The sequence below is a fragment of the Artemia sp. Qi Xiang Cuo genome, chromosome 17 (assembly GCF_049724085.1).
Source record: "Artemia sp. Qi Xiang Cuo chromosome 17, ASM4972408v1, whole genome shotgun sequence".
Taxonomy (NCBI): Eukaryota; Metazoa; Arthropoda; class Branchiopoda; order Anostraca; family Artemiidae; genus Artemia; species Artemia sp. Qi Xiang Cuo.
Genome location: NC_142810.1, coordinates 56,196,339 through 56,215,463, shown reverse-complemented (window position 1 = coordinate 56,215,463; position 19,125 = coordinate 56,196,339). Strand labels below are relative to the sequence as shown.

General features: G+C 35.2%; 1 long non-coding RNA gene across 1 annotated transcript in view; it reads right to left on the bottom strand.

Annotated features, from left to right (window-relative positions):
• Positions 1–227: 227 nt before the first annotated feature.
• Positions 228–19,125, bottom strand: part of LOC148942386 (uncharacterized) — a 31,763-nt gene continuing 12,865 nt past the window's right edge. The window contains exons 2-3 of the long non-coding RNA XR_016143161.1: positions 15,156–15,326; positions 228–391 (exon numbers count right to left, since the gene is read on the bottom strand). This is a non-coding gene — a long non-coding RNA (uncharacterized LOC148942386). The remainder of the gene's footprint in view (positions 392–15,155; positions 15,327–19,125) is intronic.

Below are 19,125 nucleotides of genomic sequence, written 5' to 3'. Positions count from 1 at the left end.
GGAAGTAAACAGGTTGATCCGTTCAAAAAACTTGACAAAGAGATTGTCATACTTGAGGAAAAGCTATCTATGTTGTATAGATCACCAGAATTGAAGAAAAGCTTCAAATTACGAAAAGCAATAATGGATACTATGCGACATACAAATTCACTTACGGGAAAATTAAAAACTTACCAGAGCATGCTTGGAAAACGCGAATTAAAAGGAATCATTTCCAGCTTTAACTTTCAAATTGCAAAACTGAATTCAACCATTGTCAACTTGGAAAAAGATGTGGAGAAGATGCAACAAGTAGAATGTGCAGCCACAGCACCTCTAGATAATCTGTTGCAGTATGGTACAAAGCTGTGCTCAAGAAAAGAGCCTTCTTCTAATTTAAGAACTGAAAATTCTACAAAAACAGCCGAAATTAACTGGGAGCACCGGTATTATCAGAAACTTTATCAATCGATGGATTCAGATTGATCAGTAGGATCAGTATTCATCTGAAAGATACTGATTTTGGAGATGTGTCTAGTTTGGACTAGCCTGGGTCGTTTGAGTTAGGTTATGCTAGTTTACGTTAGGTTACGTTTTTTTAGGATAGGTTATGTTAGGTTATGTTACATTAGATTACGTTAAGTTGGGTTAAGTTAGGTAACAGTTGGCTACGTTATGTTAAGTTAGGTTACCTTAGGCTACGATTAGTTACGTTAGTTTACGAGAGGTTACGTTAGGCTAGGATAGGTTTCTTAGGTCACGATAGGTTAGGTTATGTTAGGTTACTTTAGGTTAAGCTTACGTTAGGTTACCTTAGGCTACGATTAGTTACGTTAGTTTACGAGAGGTTACGTTAGGCTAGGATAGGTTTTTTAGGTCACGATAGGTTAGGTTATGTTAGGTTAGGCTAATACTATTACACTTGTAGTACTTGTCAGTGTTATTTTTGTCATTGGTTTCTCTGTGTTTTTCGAAGGTGCCTGTTTTGAAAGTTATGGTTTGATATGTTTAGTTAGGCTCCATTTCGGTTTTAACTTGTCTATGCTTTCTTTGTCAGAGGTTACTTGTACATTTCTCATTGCCTTGTCTATTTTGAAGATGTCTTAATTGGAAGCACAGTAGACAGAATATACCCAGTAAGCTTATCGCAGATCATTTCTGGTCTTCGTGAACAAAAAGCTCCTCCCACTTATTTCTGTTTCAATGATCTTTGCACTCTGCACTCCTTCCCACTTGTACTCCTTCTCACTTGTTTCAATGCACTTTGATGGAAACAGACGGAAACAGACTAACCTGCATTCCCGCTAATCTGACTTCGCCTATGTTTATATCTGCAAAAACGTTCTCCGGAGCACTCGCACCCCGGTCCGGGTTTTTATAATGGGAGAGATAGAGAATGATCATACTGCTAATTATATAAACTGTGATTGGAAGTTATAGTTTGATATGTTTAGCTGCCCTGTATTGTGGTTTGACTTGTCTCAGCTAGGTTTGTAAGCGGTTTCTCTATCTATTTTGAATGTGCCTTGTTTTAAAATTGTACTTTAATATTTTAGTTATGCTGTTTTATTGATGGATTTGTCTGTGTAAGCTTTATCGATGGTTTCTTTGTCTATTTTAACGGTACCTTGCTTGAAATTTATGATTTGATATGTTTACCCATGCTGTTTTGTCGTTTGACTAGTAGATGCTATTTTTGCCGTTGAGCTCTTGGTATATTTTGAAGACATTTTTTTGAAAGTTATGGTTCGGTATAATTAGTTAATCTGTATTGTGGTTTGACTTGTCTGTTCTATTTTGCCAGTTGTTCCTTTGTCTATTTCGAGAGTGCCTTGTTGAAAGTGACTTCTAACGGGCCTTGTTGGAATTTATGTTTTGATTTTTTTAGTTATTCTCTTCTGGGGTTTGACTTGTCTGTGCTAGTTTTGTCGTTGGTTTCCTTGTATATTTGTAATGTGTTTTTTTTTCAAGTTATGGTTTATATGTATATTTATGCTATATAGTGGTTTGACTTGTCTCTATTTTGAAGGTGCCTTGTTTGATACTTGTATTTTGATGTTTTTAGTTATGCTGTCTCAAAGTTGGTCTTGTCTGTACTAGTTTTGTCAATGGTTACATTGTCTGTTTAAAAGGTAATTTTTTTAAAGTTATGGTTTGATACTTTAACTTATGCTATATATTAGTTTTACTTTCTTTGCTATTTTTGTCTGGTCAGTGTTTTTTCGTATATTAAGAAGGTGCCTTATTTGAAAGTTATGCATTCAGTTCAGTTCAGTTCATTTTATTTAACATCAAAATATATTTAACTAATATGCCAATACCCGCCCCAAGAAAGATCCTTTTCCATAGATAAATTAATAATATGGAGAATACATGGTAGTATACACATTAACACAGCTTTAAAAGTTCTCAGATTCACGCCATCTATCCCAGCAGAATTCGATTTTATATTTTTCACTATTTTAATCACTTCATCACTTGTACACTTTTCAAACTGGAACTCAACAGTATCTCCACGAGAGTCCACGAATTTCTCGCTAATAAAATTTTCCATGTCCCCCCTTACACTCTCTTGAACAGACGAGCCAACCTGAGAATAAAACTGGCCAAAATGATTCACGACTACATTTTTATCACTCACATAACTTCCGTTTATATCAATGCAAGGCGACTGACTACTTTTCTGATTTCCCATAAACCTATTAATAACTTGCCATGTGGCTTTGGTATCTGCCTTTCTATCAGAAAACATTTTTTCAAAATACTTCTTCTTTGCTTGCCTTCTCATAGTGGTCATCGTATTTCTAACTCGCTTGAACTCTGCAAAATCTGCGTCATCCTGAATATTAAGATATTCCTCATATAACAAGTTCCTTTTTTATCATGTCTATTAATGCCTCCGTAATCCACGGCTTGCGGGGATCGTCCCTCTTCTGTTTTGTCAAGCGCAAGAGGCATGTTTTCTCATAAATCGGTTGGAATATATACATGAAGTGATTGTACGCTAGAGAAGAATCACCAGAAATCTCCAGGACTGAGTCCCACTTGATACAGCTCAACACCTCGGCAAAGCTATTCAGATTTTGCTGTTTCAGCTCACGTGTCAGTATTTTTTTAGCTGGGATACGTCGTTTTCTAAGACACGTCACATGAGAAAATACCGGGAGATGATCTGAGCCTGGATATACTATCACATCTGAATAGCTTTGACTCAAATAGTTTTATTTGTTTTATTTGTTTTTTTTATGACTCAAATAATTTTATTAAACGAGAAATAGTGGAGCATAATTATATTGCATGTGTATTTTTTATATACATACATATAATTCCCTAGTTCAATAATTTTCCCTGAAAATTTCCATACAACAATTTTCAGGAGTAAAAAAAAAAAATCTAGATAGGTCAAAACTCTTAGAAAGTTTCTTTCCCTCTTCCAAAACTTATTTTGTGTTCTGGTTGTAGCGACAGCTACAACCTAGCAAAGAACGACTCATGACCTATAGTAGCCAAAAGTTTAAAAACAAATTTGAAAATTTTTCATAAATTGTTCTGGTAGGTATTAGCTGACTGGAATCAACCGCCAACCTAGAGGTGAATTATAATGGATTATACTAACTTTCAACCTGATGGTTGTCAATTGATAAAATTATGATGAGTACTATTCTTATTTTCTTATGTTTAGACGGGCCACAACTTTGAGAAAATTCTTTGAGAACCTTCATTTTGGAACAATATTTCTTATAGGAGTGACGTCATCTTCATATGCTTTTCTCATCATTCTGTTTCATTTTTCTTATATACAAGTCTGCTTATTGCAATGGATAGCATATTGGACTTGTAATGTCTTAAATAAAAAAAAAACAAGTTTTTTTAACTGAAAGTAAGCAGCAACATTAACAATTAAAACGAACAGAAATTTTTCCGTATATGAAAGGGGATGTCCCCTCCTCAACGCCTCGCTCTTTACGCTCAAGTTTTTTATTGTTTAAAAAATTATAGTTGTGAGACAGAGTCAAACTTTAGATTAAAGAGCGCGGCGTTGAGGAGGGGACAGCCCCTTTCATATACGGAATAATTTCTGTTCGTTTTAAGTTTTAATGTCGCTCCTTACTTTCAGTTTTTAAACTTGTTTTTTTTTATTTAATTTCTGATCGTTTTTTAGTTAATGCAGCTGTTATTTTGGCTAACCGTCATTGAATAAGTAAACAAAATTTGCATAAAAATTTTCATTTACTTTTGCTAAATGGATGTCTTTACAAATTAACTTACGTAACTAACTTCTATATTCGTATATTTTTCTTCTGGCAAAAAATACAAAGTTGCAATATGAGCTTGAAAACTATGTAATAGGGTTTTCTGATACGCGGAATCTGACGGTGTGATTTTCATTAAAATTCTTTCACTTGTAGGGGATGTTTCCCCCTCTTTAAAAAATCGAGTAAATTTTCTCAGGCTCGTAGCCTTTGATGAGTAATACTAAACTTAATAAAATTTATATATTTAGAATCAGCATTATAAACACATTCTTTTGATACATTTATTGACATCAAAATTCCGTTTTTAAAAGTTTAGATTACTATTGAGCCGTATCGCTTGTTTTTTTATTGTTTTTTTTTATTACGTATATGTTATTACGTATATGAAGGGGTTCTCCCCTTAATCAATACCACTCTCTTTAATTTAAAAGTTAAAAAAAAATTTAATTCACTAACCCCTGAATCACAAAGGTCGTTTAATTAGAATAGATAGCTCTTTTGAAAGCACTAAAAAAACTGTAGCGTAAAGAGCGAGGTATTGACTTGGGGGAGAACCCCCTCACATAAGGTATAATTTCTGTTCGTTTTAAGTTCTAATGTTCCATCTTACTTTCAGTTGAAAAAACTTGTTTTTTTTTTATTTAATTTCTGATCGTTTTTTAAATAACGCTTGGAAATCCGGCGCCCCCTTCATAGAAATGACCCTTACCCCAAAGAAACATCCTCCACGGAAAGATTCTCCAGAGTAACCCCCTCCTCTAGCCCCCCCCCCCTTCCAGAAAAAAAACCCTTTCTGAAAATGTCTGTATACTTCCCAATAACCAATAAATAATGCTGGCAAGTCCGGCGCCCCCTTCATTGCAATTTCCCTTCCCCCATGAAAACTTCCTTCATGGACAGATCCTCCAACATAACCCCCGACCCACCCTTCCCTCCCACTACCATAAAAAAACCTCCTGAAAACTTCTGTATACTTCCCAATAACCAATACTATATGTTAACATTGGGTAAGGTTCATAAATTTTAGCCCTCCCTCTGGGGACTTCGGGGGATTAAGTCATCCTAAAAGACATATTTATCATATTTTCGACCATGCTGAGCAAAATGGCTATCTCACAATTTTGATCGAGTGACTTTGGGAAAAAAATAAGCGTGGGAGGGGGCCTAGTTGCCCTACATTTTTTTGGTCACTTAAAAAGGGCACAAGAACTTTTAATTTCCGTTCCAATGAGCCCTCCCGCAATATTCTAGCACCACTGGGTCGATACGATCACCCCTGGGAAAAAAAAAACAAAAAAAACAAATAAACACGCATCCGTAATCTTTCTTCTGGCAAAAATGCAAAATTCCACATTATTGTAGATAGGAGCTTGTAAACTCTACAGTAGGGTTCTCTAATACGCTGAATATGATGGTGTGATTTTCATTAAGGTTCTATAACTTTTAGGGGTCTTTCCCCCTTTTTTTGAAAATCAGCCAAATTTTCTCAGGCGCGTAACTTTTGATGGATAGCACTAAACTTGATGAAAGTTACATATTTGAAATCAGCATTGAAATCTGATTCTTTTGATGTATCTATTGGTATCAAAAAACCGTTTTCTAGAGTTTCGGTTACCATTGAGCCGGGTCGCTCCTTACTTACAGTTCGTTACCACGAACTGTTTGATAAACATTTTTCTTCATACCTTCCATCTCCTCAAAGTAATTCAATTTTTGTGGGGCCTATTTCTCGGTATGAAATAACAAAAATAGTTTGAGATCCAAATCCAGGTAATTCAGCGGGAATTGACCGGTCTAGTTCTATAATTGTTAAAGAAATACTGTCTGCAGTAATTTTACCATTACAGCATATAATTAATCTTTCGTTTAAAACTGGTGTTTTCCCGTCTGCTTTTAAAGAAGTGAGGATAATTCCATTTCATAAAGGTGATTCTCCTGAAAACCCATCAAATTACCGCCCTATTTCTATTTTGCCAGCATTTTCTATAATATTTGAGAAGGCAATTTATAAGAGGTTCTATGATTTTCTTAAATCGTTTAATTTTTTTCACAAATTCCCAGTTTGGTTTTAGGTATAGAGACAATGCTGAACACACTATTATTGCTCTCATCCAATATATTCATGAATGCTTAGATAGAGGTGAAATTCCAGCAACAATATATTTAGATTTAAAAAAAAAACGTTCGATACAATATTCCCTTGTATTCTTTTTCGTAAATTGGGTAATTGTGGTGTGCACGGACCGGCGTTGGATCTAGTTAAATCTTAACTCGATACGAGAAAGCAACGAATAGATGGAGGTAATTTTCTCTCTTCGCCTGTTCCTCAGTCCTCGATGGTTGGGGTGCCTCAGGGCTCTGTCCTAGGTCCTCTGCTTTTTCTAGTTTATATAAAAGGATTTTCCCCGCGCTTTGGAAATCCCATGTCTCAGCACACATTTTAATGATGATAGGGCAGTTTCAATTTCTGAGAGGAATGACGAAGAGTTGGAGGCAAAACTTGATACTGCATTTTCTAGTGTTCTTGAATGGTGTTCGGCAAATTTTATTGCTTTGAATTTATCAAAAACTAATTTTTATAATTTACGGCAGGAAGTCAAATATATGCACTCGTATTGCCCGAGTTACTTCTTCAAAGTATCTATTATCAATATCTCGGGTGAAAGTGATAAAGTACCTTGGACTTATGATTGATGAAAGCTTATCTTTTAAAATACACATTCAAAATATACGCTTAAAGATTTCAAGGTATGTTGGTTTAATGCGGAGGTTGAAGCATTATTTGCCCTACTCTGCTTTACGAAGCATTTATTTTGCTCTGATTCAGTCTAAGATTAATTTTTGTTCTCTAGTATATTAGTCTACATTTAAAAGCCATATTAAACCAATACAGATTTTACAAAATAAAGCAGTAAGAATCCTGAAACTTTTTATTTCATCGCCTATTGCACTTCCAAATAAGTCTTCTACAGCATCTTTATATGCTTACCTAGATATATTTCCAGCTTCTCAACACTTTACTTTTGGAGCAATTCTTTTCAAATTCCTTTACGACATTAAGAAATTACCGCCGCATTACATCAATCAAAGTTTGTTCTCCCAATCACAAGATTTACATAGTTATAACACGCGACAAAAAATGAGTATCGATGTTGACAAGTATAGTACTGAGAGATCTAAATTCGCCCCGTTCGTGTCAATAGCCCGGTGCTGGGATGCTCACAAGGATTTTATTGATAGATTTTCTTCAATCCATTTAATAAAAAGGAATCTTAAATTTCATTCAGTTCAGGATTACTTTTAATTAAGCGTCATTTTAATATGACTAAGTTATTTGTTTGGATTGTTGTTCTAGGTGAATGTGGGCCTCTCGGCTATCTTTTAGTATGAATTCATATTTAATAATATTGATTTTTTTTATATTTATATTTATATTTGGATCCTGGGCTAGCTGCTACTTTCATATTATTTTTGTGTTATTATATCTTTCCCGTCGTAATTATCTTTGTATTGTAGTGTAATTTGTTATTGTATCTATGTTTAGGCCTAGTTTTTCGAGATTGTCTCCCCTTGGGTCTATGCCAATTATATACATGTATATGTTAATAATAAAATGATTGAATTTGAACTCGGCTAAGTTGCAGTTCCTGTACTACTGTATATCGAAGCATGACTTAGAAAGCGCCCAAGAACACCTGCTTACGAGTGAAAATATTTTTAATCGTGTGCCAAATAGGACCTACCTATGTCAGCCTTCCAAAAGGTCATTGGCAGTGGGTCATCAAAGCGGAAGCCTCGCTGTCGTTGCCAGTAATTATCTGAATGGACTGTTACTTGATGCCTGTGAGTTTTTTATGACTGTGGAGTTTGCCTATGGACATGCCTTGTTCTCTGACTGTTTATTTGTCAACAAACTAACGGAAACAACAATCTGTAGCCAAATTCAGCTGAGCTTGTTCACGCCTTAGCAGGTTTTTAGCGAAGCGTCAGAGCAACAGGATAGTCATATGCGGGGACTTTAACCGTAGCCCACATAACGATAGGTTGCTTTCCATACTTTAACCTAGTCTTCCCCCGTCTTATACTTACGTGCAGAAAGACAATCAGTTTCCGTTCATTCCCCTGGCATCGGATCAACCTCTGACATAGACCATTTCTTTGTGAATTCCGACACAAGAGGTAGCTCAGGGGTAGTCAACGATGAAGCTGCAAGTAGCAATCACCTCGAAATCCAGCTGTTAATTCCGTTCCGAGCTCTGTTCCCTAGTCATTCTGAACAGAAGTGGCGCCAAAGACGCAAATGTAAAAAAGTTAATTCCACCGTATACCAAAGTCACCTGGACTTTATACTCCGTAAGGAAAAAGTGCCAGTTTGCTTACTAGCATTTGAGTGCAAAAAAGATTATGTAGCCCTTAATATTTTCTGTGCCGATATAGTCCATGCGTTAAAATATGCTGAGACAAATTCACTACCGTTTCCCCACGTTCGTATAGGCACACGTAAAAGAGGTTGGGACAATACTTCTATCATGCGTGCGAAACATAAGGCCAAATTCTGGTATCGACTTCGGCACGATTGCGATAGACCTCGTAGTGGAAATGTGTTCAGGGCTTTCCAAGATACCAAAATTATTACAAACGTTTTGTGGCGGAGACTCATGCTCAAAATGTTGAAAAGGCTTCCCGTGAAGTTAGAGATAATCCGATAAAACTGTGGCACCTTTTAAATCAGTCCTCCCCACCTCCTTTGAAACATGACCAACTAATTTCAGAGAGTAATTTGGTTAGCCATTACAACCAAATTTTTGGGAGTCCCTTAATTCCCAATTAGAATTTAATTTACGGCATATGCTTAATTCGTCAAAACTTAACCAATCAACCGTAAGCATTGCAGCTTCTGATATTTACATCGCAGTTAAACGCCTGAAGTTTTGGCAATCGAGTGGTACGGACTGGATAGGTTCCGAACATCTGAAACTTGGCTCGACATTGCTTTATCAGTGTTTTTTCTCTTTTTCCTAATGTGCCTTAATTTAGGGATGATGTCTTTTGTATTTTGCTCTGATAAAACATTGAACGTCCCAAGAAAGATCGAGGATAAGTCCAAATGTTCTTGATACAAGCCAATGACAGTGTCTTCCGTGATTAGTAAAGTATTCGAGCGCGTTTTAGCACCTCATTTGATTAGTAAATGTCTGATTGGAGATAAGCAGTTTGGTTTCCGGGCTCACCGTGATTGCACATCTGCTCAGCGACTTGTAAGGACAATATTACGCCATTTTGATTACACCCATACCCCAACTTTACATGTGTAGCGTAGATATCACAGCCAAGTTAGACTCAGTTTTGCATCCTCAATTTTTACTTGCACTAATTGAGTCCGTTGTTCATGTTGGTAATTTGTGTGTTTTACGGGATGGGTATTTACATTCGTTTATCCAGGTTGTTTTGAGGCAGGTTTTTGAGAATGGGCAACTTAAGACTCAGCTGTGTAATAGGATATCGACAAGCTGAGGTTTACGCCAGGGCTTGATCCTCAAAAACAGAGTTTCTTGTATACTCTAGTCATGAGCAGCAACACAATCCTTGTATTCGTACACCATCAGGAGAAGTTATCAGTCATAGGAACTCGTTTAGATACCTAGGAGTTGAAAACACTTCCTCATTTTTGAAAATGCTCACTGCCACCGAAAGATGGAGAACGCGCACCAGCTATTATTAGTTGACTAAGTAACTGCTTAGTTTGCCATCTTGGCATTCAAATTCGGAATTTAGCCGAGGATATTCTGCCATAGATCCTAGCACTAAGTACATCCAAATCGAATAACGTGCGTATAAAAGAGCTTTAGGTCATTTGTACGAGTCTCCGTTAACTCGTTTGTCATTATGTAGTTTATCTCGTGAAACGATGTTTCGTATTTATTAAAAGTGTGCTTTGTTTCCTTTCCTTTGTTTGTTTGCTTAGTTTTTTTCTTTATTAGTGTCTATCTTTAGATTTTTCTTTTTTTTTATTACTCTTCTTGTGATTTTGAATCTTCAGAGTGGGCAATAAAACACATTCAATAATAGTAGTAGTATTATTTGTAATAGCAGTAGTACTAGTAGCATTAGTAGTATTAACGTATTGCCTTTTGGTCAGTTGAATATACCTCTCATCAAGTCCTGGAATATGACGTAGATAATTTCGGAGACCACACTGCCTTTCCATGACGATAAATAAAAGTTCAAATAGGGATAAATCCTTTTAATAGACAGTGATGATCATAACAGTGATAGAAATTCACAAAAATACCACCTATTTCGGTCAAATATGCAGTGACCGTCATCAGTCGTAAAACTAAACCAAAACAATAGTTTATATACGAAATCAAATAAAAGTACATATTATTTAATTCTTTTATTCTTATCAAAGCAAAGGTAGAAAGTAGCCTCTTTGACCTTCTTGTATTCGGTTCATTAGCGTTTAATGATGTAAGCCTTGCACAGAGGTCAACTACATTGAGCGAATTGAACTTTACCCTATCATATTTTAATAAATTATCGTAGATAGAATTTAGCCCAAATTCACCTGTGTCACGATTCAAAGCAATATTCTTGAATAAGATTTTCTTTATTTCAAGAGTTTCACGAAAATATTGCTTTAAACCCCGATCCCTAGAAATCCAAGAGACAGTATCGAACAAAATAAAGTGGTCTGGAAAAATGAAAATATGTTCTGAAAGGGCTGAAGTAAAATTTTCAGACTTAGAATCTTGCTTTAAAGCCGATGAAATAGAATCTTTATGCTGTAATAATCTCGTTTCTAAATTCTGGTTATTACTTCCCACATATGAGCTTCCGCAAGTACATGGGATCTGATAGACCCCACTTTGTTGCCAAAATGAAGTTAGATCCTTCACAGAATTTAGAAAACTACCCGAAGTATTATTACTCTTTAAAGCTACCTGTAGACCATTACACTGTAAATTTCTTTTAAGTTTTTCACTTAGCCCGGGTACACATGGTAAGGAACAAAAAGCATCCTTCTCGCGAGTTGTTTCCAACACTTCCTTAGAAATCTCTAGAAAATTTTTGCTTCTTTTTGAAAAACCTGGTTAATTAACCACTCTGGATACATGTTGCTTATTAGTATTTTTCTTAGAAAAGACAACTCAGCCTCAAAAAATTTTGGAGAGCAAATACTAAAAATCTGGTCAGTTAAAGAAATGATTAAGCCAACTTTTACTTGGCGAGCGTGACCGGAACTATAAGACATAAATCTATTGGTATTTGTCGGTTTTCTAAGAATTTTAAAATACAGACTATTTTCACTTTTTAAAAAGAAGAGCATCAAGAAAAGGAAGTTTCGTATTCTCTTCTAATTCAACAGAAAACTTTAAATCCCCCCCTTCAGATCATATTTTATTTTTTCCAGACCATTTTATTTTGTTCGATAATGTCTCTTGGATTTCTAGGGATCGGGGTTTAAAGCAAAATTTTCATGAAACTCTTGAAATAAAGAAAATCTTATTCAAGAATATTGCTTTCAATCGTGACACATATGAATTTGGGCTAAATTCTATTAACGATAATTTATTAAAATCTGACAGAGTAAACTTCAATTCACCCAATGTAATTGACCTCTGTCCAAGTGTTATATCATTGAACGCCAATTAACCGAATCCAAGAAGGTCAAAGAAGCTAGCTTCTGCCTTTGGTTTGAAAAGAATTAGAGAATTAAACAAAATGTATTTTTATTTGATTTTGTATATAAACTATTGTTTTAAATTTTTTTATTTTAGTTTTACTATTGATGACGGTCACTGCATATGTTAACGAAATATCTGGCATTTTTGTGAATTTCCATCACTGTTGTCATCATCACGGTCTATTAAAAGGATTTTATCCCGATTTGAACTTTTATTTCAAGTCCTGGAAGTTTTAATTCAATACAATTAGCTATTGCTATGACATTGCCGATATGTCCTTATGATAACCTGTTTGTCCATATACTTGATGAAATTTTCATATCAAAGCTCTTAGCCTTATAAGTAGTTCCGATAGAAGTATTAGTTGAAGCATCAGCAGTAGTAAATATAGCATTGATAGTAGTAAGGAGTAGTAGCTTGTTCATATTGCCTTTTGCTCAGAAGATCTTCCCTTTCAAGCATTCTCTGAAAGTTCCAACTGAATACCAAAGTCAATTCTTGAGATACGATCTTTCGACGATGTAAAAACACATAGCGTCTTTTAAAATAGTTCAAATTCCCCCTCAATATTGTAAATGGAAAAGTGCGGTAGTAGTAGTGGTTGTGATTATAGTAGTGGTATCATGCAAATATTGCCTTTTTTATCAATTGCCTTATCATTTACCAAAAGTTCAAAATTAATACACTCAGTCATGCCTGAGTTACGCCCTTTGGACAATCCGTATACATTTGACATGTTTTGATTTAGTTCCACACTCTACTCAACATTCTCTGAAAAGCTAAGCTGAATACCCTTCGTCTTTTTGGAAAGTAAACTTCAAAATAAATACCTTTCTCAATAGCATTTAGTATATGTAAACAATGTAAGAATTATCCGAAGAACTGTGAGGAGGTTGACATCCCCAAAGACATAATTACTTGATCTTCCGACAATGCTGAACAAAATAGTTCTCTTAAAATTTTGATACGATGTGTTTTAAGGAATGATAGACATAGAGGGGGGGGGGGTAATGGTTACCCTCCATTCACTTTTGACTCTTCAAAAGGGCACTAGAACTTCCGACTTCAAATCAAAAAGCCCCATCCGATCCTATGTTTATACGAACACCCGTTTCATAAAAACCTTACATGCCCCAGGGCATAGCTTACAACCTTTGCTCCTAAGCTCTATGGGGTTGTGTCCATCCTGAAGACACTGTTATATGCTCTTTTGACTAATGTGAACAAAATCGCTATCTCACAATTTCGACCGGATGCATTTGGGGGGAGGGGGGGTCTATCTGATTGACAAAAGAGGATGACAGGGAGTGGTGGGGATAGTTGCCCTCAATCCCTTTTAACTCTTAAAAAAAGAACTAGAACTATACGTTTCCAATGAGCCTCTGCTGAAGTTCACACGACCACTCCTTCCATAAAAACTGTATATACCCCCCTCCTCCCCAGACATAGCTAAAAACTCTTGCCCCAGACTCTGTTTTTTTCAACTCCAATGGGCTTGATCTTTGGACTTTAGACTATTTTTTGAACATATAGATATCTCAAAATTTCAATCATATATTTCGGGAAAATATGACGTGTGGGGTGGGGAGGGAGGTTCCCCTCCGATCACTTTGACTCTTAAAGAGGCACTAGAACTTCTGATTACCAGTCCAATGAGCCACCTCCAAAATTTATGCGACCACCCTTTCTATAAAAACGTTATTTACCCGAAGGGAATAACTTGAAATCTATTTGAATAACTTGATAACTTGAATAACTTGGGAGTTATCATCCTCAGAAACATTAATTTCCGAATTAACGATTATAAATTCAATGATCTCCCTCCGAAATTTATGAGACCACTTTTACTATAAAATCGGTCTATGCCCCCAGGGCATAATTTACAACCCTTGCCCAGAGGGCTGTGGGGGGTGTCATCCTCAAATACATAATTTCCGGACCTTTTAACTATGCTGAACAAAATAGCTATCTCTAAATTTTGATTTGATTTTTTTGGGATATGATGGGCGTGGAGGGATCTGGTTGCCCTTCAATTATTTTTGACTATTGAAAGGGCACTAGCCATTTCAATTTCCAATCGAATGAGCTAATTTTGAAGTTTCTAAGACAACTCCTTCTATACGAAATACCCTGGTCTAAAAGAAATTAAAAATAAATAATACATTTTGCCCATATCGCTCTTTACTTAGGCACCACTATTAGCTCCAAAAAATAAATAAATAAAATACATAAAAATCTATCAGGCAGTTCAATAGCACTGCCTAAGTAAAGAGGGAAGTTGGCTCCCTCTTTACTTATATCGATTTTTTCGTTGTTTTTCACCAATGCACATCGTATCGAAAAACTTTTCCCACAAAAGGACTTTTTCAAAGAAAATTAAAGAGCTTCAGTAACCAAAGATGAACAAAAATAAACTCAAATAATCTTCCAAGCATACAACTACCATGAATCACAGTCGATAAATAAATGAAACCCAGAACGAAAAGAAATGACAATAAATAACAGAGTCAAACTCAATACGAGCAGAAACTAAAAGAAATAGGGCTGACACACCCCCGTGCCTTCTAAAGACCAGAACATAGTTTGAACTTTACTGGAAACAAAATGTGTTTTAAATCTTACATTACTAAATCAAAATTACTAAGACTTTCCGGAATAAATATTAGTATATGTGTACTAAACAGTCAAGCCACATTCATTTGTTTTTTTCAGTAATCTTGGTTATGATGGTGATTTTTTTTACTATAAATAAAATGTATAGCTAGAAATAAAGTGTGTTTTCAGTAAAGTGAAAATTATGACCAGGTCTTTATATACACGAAACACATACCATCTGATGCAACAAACACACATCTTCTAAAGACCAGATCATAGTTTGAACTTTACTGGAAATAAAATATATTTTAAACCCTACATTATTAAATCAAAATTACTAAGACTATATGGAATAAATATGTGTATTAAACAGTCAAGCCGCATTCATTTGTTTTTTCAGTAATGGTTATGATGGTGATTTTTTTTTATTATAAATAAAATGTATAGCTGGAAATAAAGTTCGTTTTCAGTTAAGTGAAAATTATGACCAGGCTTTTATATACATGAAACACATACCATCTTATACAACAAACACATATCTTCCACGCCCTGCCACAATTTTAAATGAAGTTTAAGATACGCTTTTTCATTTTGGACATACAAATACACAGAAGAAGGTGAAGATACTTAAGCATACCTTTGTCTCCGTCCATATTTAACTCCAGTTTAAGAGGGTCAGGATTAGGTTTACAATCTGCAGAAATGCCAGAAGGAATAGAAAAATTATTGGTGTCATGATCCATTGCCAATATAGGATGTATCCTTCCAAAAACATCTATATCATCATTTGAGGTTGTATCTTCAGCTCCTACACAAATTATAGAGCAAATCACGTAAAACACTTAACCCCAAAATAAGTCAGTTTGTTGAACAACATTTACAATGCAATAGATGTTCAGCCCCTACCCCCTTAGAAAGTAAAAAGTAAAATACGTGTTTGTGAATAGCAGCCAAATGAAATAAAAATCTTTTAATGTATATCTTTCCTCAGAAATAAAAAATTTGCGACGAGCATGCCACCCTAACTTACACCAAAATAAAACAGACGCTTGTATAATTGGATTCATTAGTTCTAGCTATATCCAGTCGCCAATCCACAATAATGATGTTACTTAGAATTTTCCTTATGAAAGGATCCAAACTAATTCTAAAAATCTAATTGTAGTTTGGAAAAAGAACTTGAAACGCTAATATTTCTTTTTTCTTCTTTTTTTTTCCTTGTTGTTCTAGACTAACAGGTGACTATACCCTCAGAGAGAGGTGAATACCGTTCAAAAGCTCATATAAAAGTAAATTCTAATCCACACACTTTATAAATTCTTCTTGACAGAATCACCATAAAATATCCTGAGAATTTTAGGGTACCAAAAATAGGTTTGTTTTGAACTCGACATTCCAGAACAGATATAATATCCAAACTCCTGTTAAATGTTCAGTTTGATCATTGTTCAAGTTTTGGGGTTATTAAATCCGATGTGCCTCAATATTTATAGCTATAAATTATGTAGCCTCAATCATAATTATAATAGCACCAATTCTTCATTTTAACATCGATTACAAATTCAGCGCTGTTAATTATTATGACCCAAGATAATAGGGAAGGTAATTGGGGCCAGTTTATAAATGACGCTATTTTTAATGATTGAAACAATTTTTTTACGAAATTCTCTGCAGATTGTTTTGGGTACCTGGCTGAATTACCGTATTTCAAACAGATGGCTGTAAGTAAAGCGTGGTTCAATCCCGCTTTCTAGGGCTATAATGAAAGAAAGATTGAGGCACGAAAGCTTTGAGCGAAAAAGAGAAAGAGCTTTATCTAGACTATACTCCAGCTTTTGTAACCTGTCTGTGCTTTTTATACTGGTGTTAACATTCGTAATAATAGTGATTTAGAACGATCCAAGAACTACTATTATGGATATCTTAAATTGCTGCTTTATCTTTCCCGATCTTTCCATAATAGTAATTTAATGCAATTTTAATCAACCTTTCTCGAAGAGAAAGGTTGATTGCTAGGGCAAGTTTTCCAGATAAAGGATGACAGATGACCAAATATTGTCGTTTTCGGCCAACCATCTAGGGCAAAATGGAAAGCAGGTCGTCTGTGGTTAGGGTGTTAGGATGTCGTAAAGAAAGATTTAAGAGAAATGGGAATTTCCTGGGAGCTTGCGAGAAGAGAGGCTCTGGTCAGATTGGGATGAAGGAGCGTCGTAGCTATGTTGGCCTAAGAAGGCATGGTGCTGCATTGAGTTGTTAATATTAGTAGTATTAATTATAGTAATAGTATTAGCAATAACTTAGAACTTTATAATTGAAATGTTTCAATAGTATCTATTGCTGAATATAACGAAATTAAATTACTATTACGGAAAGATCGGGAAAGATAAAGCAAGAATTTAAGATACCTGTAATAGTCGTTCTTGGATCGTTCTAAATCACAATTATTAAGACTACTAACACCAGTATAAACAGCACAGACAGGACAAAAAAGCTGGAGTATAGTCTAAATAAAGCTCGTCTTCAATAATGGCTCTGGCTTCCAAAAAAAGACTTCCGCAATGTCCCCAGTCTTGCAGGTACCTCAAAAGGGTCGAGGCAGCCCTTTGCAGACGTCGTTGTCCATAGATCTGAATCTTAAGCTCTGCCGCAGTGTGTTTCTTTCTTGATAAATTAAATAAAAAAACAAGTTTTTTAAACTGAAAGTAAGGAGCGACATTAAAGCTTAAAACGAACAGAAATTATTCCGTATATGGAAGGGGCTTTTCCCTCCTCAACGCCTCGCTCTTTACACTAAAGTTTTTTATTGTTTTAAAAAATTAAGTTTTGAGACAGAGTCAAACTTAAGCGTAAAGAGCGAGGCGTTGAGGAGGGGAAAGCCCCTTCCATATACGGAACAATTTCTGTTCGTTTTAAGTTTTAATGTCACTCCTTACTTTCAGTTTAAAAAACGTGTTTTTTTATTTAATTTGTGAACGTTTTTTAATTAATGCAGGTTTTGATTTTGGCTCACCGTGCGTGAATAATTAAAACGAAATTTGCATATAAATTTTACTTTTATTTGGTTAAATGGCATTCTCGAAACTTGTTGAATTTTATTTACGAACGTTTTTATTAGTAATAAATATACGTAACTTACGAATTAACTTACGTAACGAACTTCTGTATTCATATATTTTTAATACGTATATTAGGGGGTTTGTCCCCTAGTCAATACCTTGCTCTTTAAGCTAAAGTTCAAATTTTGTTCCAATTCTTTAAAAATTACCCCTTAATCACAAAGGCCGTTAATTAGAATAGATAGCTCTTTTGAAAGCACTAAAAAAAACTATAGCGTAAAGAGCGAGGTATTGACTTGGGGGAGAACCCCCTCATATACGTAATATTTTAAGTTCTAATGTTGCTTCTTACTTTCAGTTGAAAAAACTTGTTTTTTTAAATTTAATTTCTGATCGTATTTTAAATAATGATAGGAAATCCGGCGCCACCTTCATAGAAATGTCCCTTACCCCAAAGAAACATCCTCCACGGAAAGATTCTCCCGAGTAACCCCCTCTTTCAGCCCCCCCCCCCTACCTGAAAAAAATTCTTCCTGAAAATGTCTTTATACTTCCCAATAAACAATACAATATGTCAGCAATGGGCAAAGTTCATAACTTGCAGCCATTCCCCTGGGAACTGTGGGGGATTAAGTCATCGTAAAAGACATATTTATTAGATTTTCGACTATGCTGAACAAAATGGCTATCTCAAAATTTTGATCGGGTGACTTTGGGAAAAAAAATGAGCGTGGCAGGGGGCCTAGTTGCCCTCCATTTTTTTGGTCACTTAAAAAGAGAACTAGAACTTTTAATTTCCGTTCCAATGAGCCCTCCTACGATATTCTAGGACCACTGGGTCAATACGATCACCCCTGGGGAAAAAAAAAAAAAACAAATAAACACGCACCCGTAATCTTTCTTCTGGCAAAAATGCAAAATTCCAAATTTTTGTAGATAAGAACTTGAAACCTCAACAGTAGGGTTTTCTGATACACTGAATATGATGGTGTTATTTTCATTAAGGTTCTATGACTTTTAGGGGTTGTTTCCCCCTTTTCTCGAAATTCAGCCAAATTTTCTCAGGTGCGTAAATTTTGATGGATAGAACTAAACTTCGTGAAACCTCTATATTTAAAATTAGCATAGAAATCTGATTCTTCTGATGTTCCTATTGGTATCAAAATTCCGTGTTTTAGAGTTTCGGTTACCATTGAGCCGGGTCGTTCCTTACTTACATTTCGTTACCACGAACTGTTTGATCAGTCTTACAAGTTGTTAATCAAAGCAATAATTCCTAAATATGACTCTAATAATAATAGTAATGTATAATGCTATTATTAACAAAGTAATAAATATAATGTATATAGTAAGGTAATGTTCCATGCACCTTAAAAAAAATCACTTTGGTGATTAATACTAAGCGCAAAGGCAATTACAGGAAAACTATAAAGATATTGTCGTTATGAGGCACAAATATTCTTACAGACAACATCAACCGTGGTCCTTAGCTTTCGTTAAATAGCATACCATATTGCATACAGTGTTTTAAATAAATTGTTTCAGCCTTAA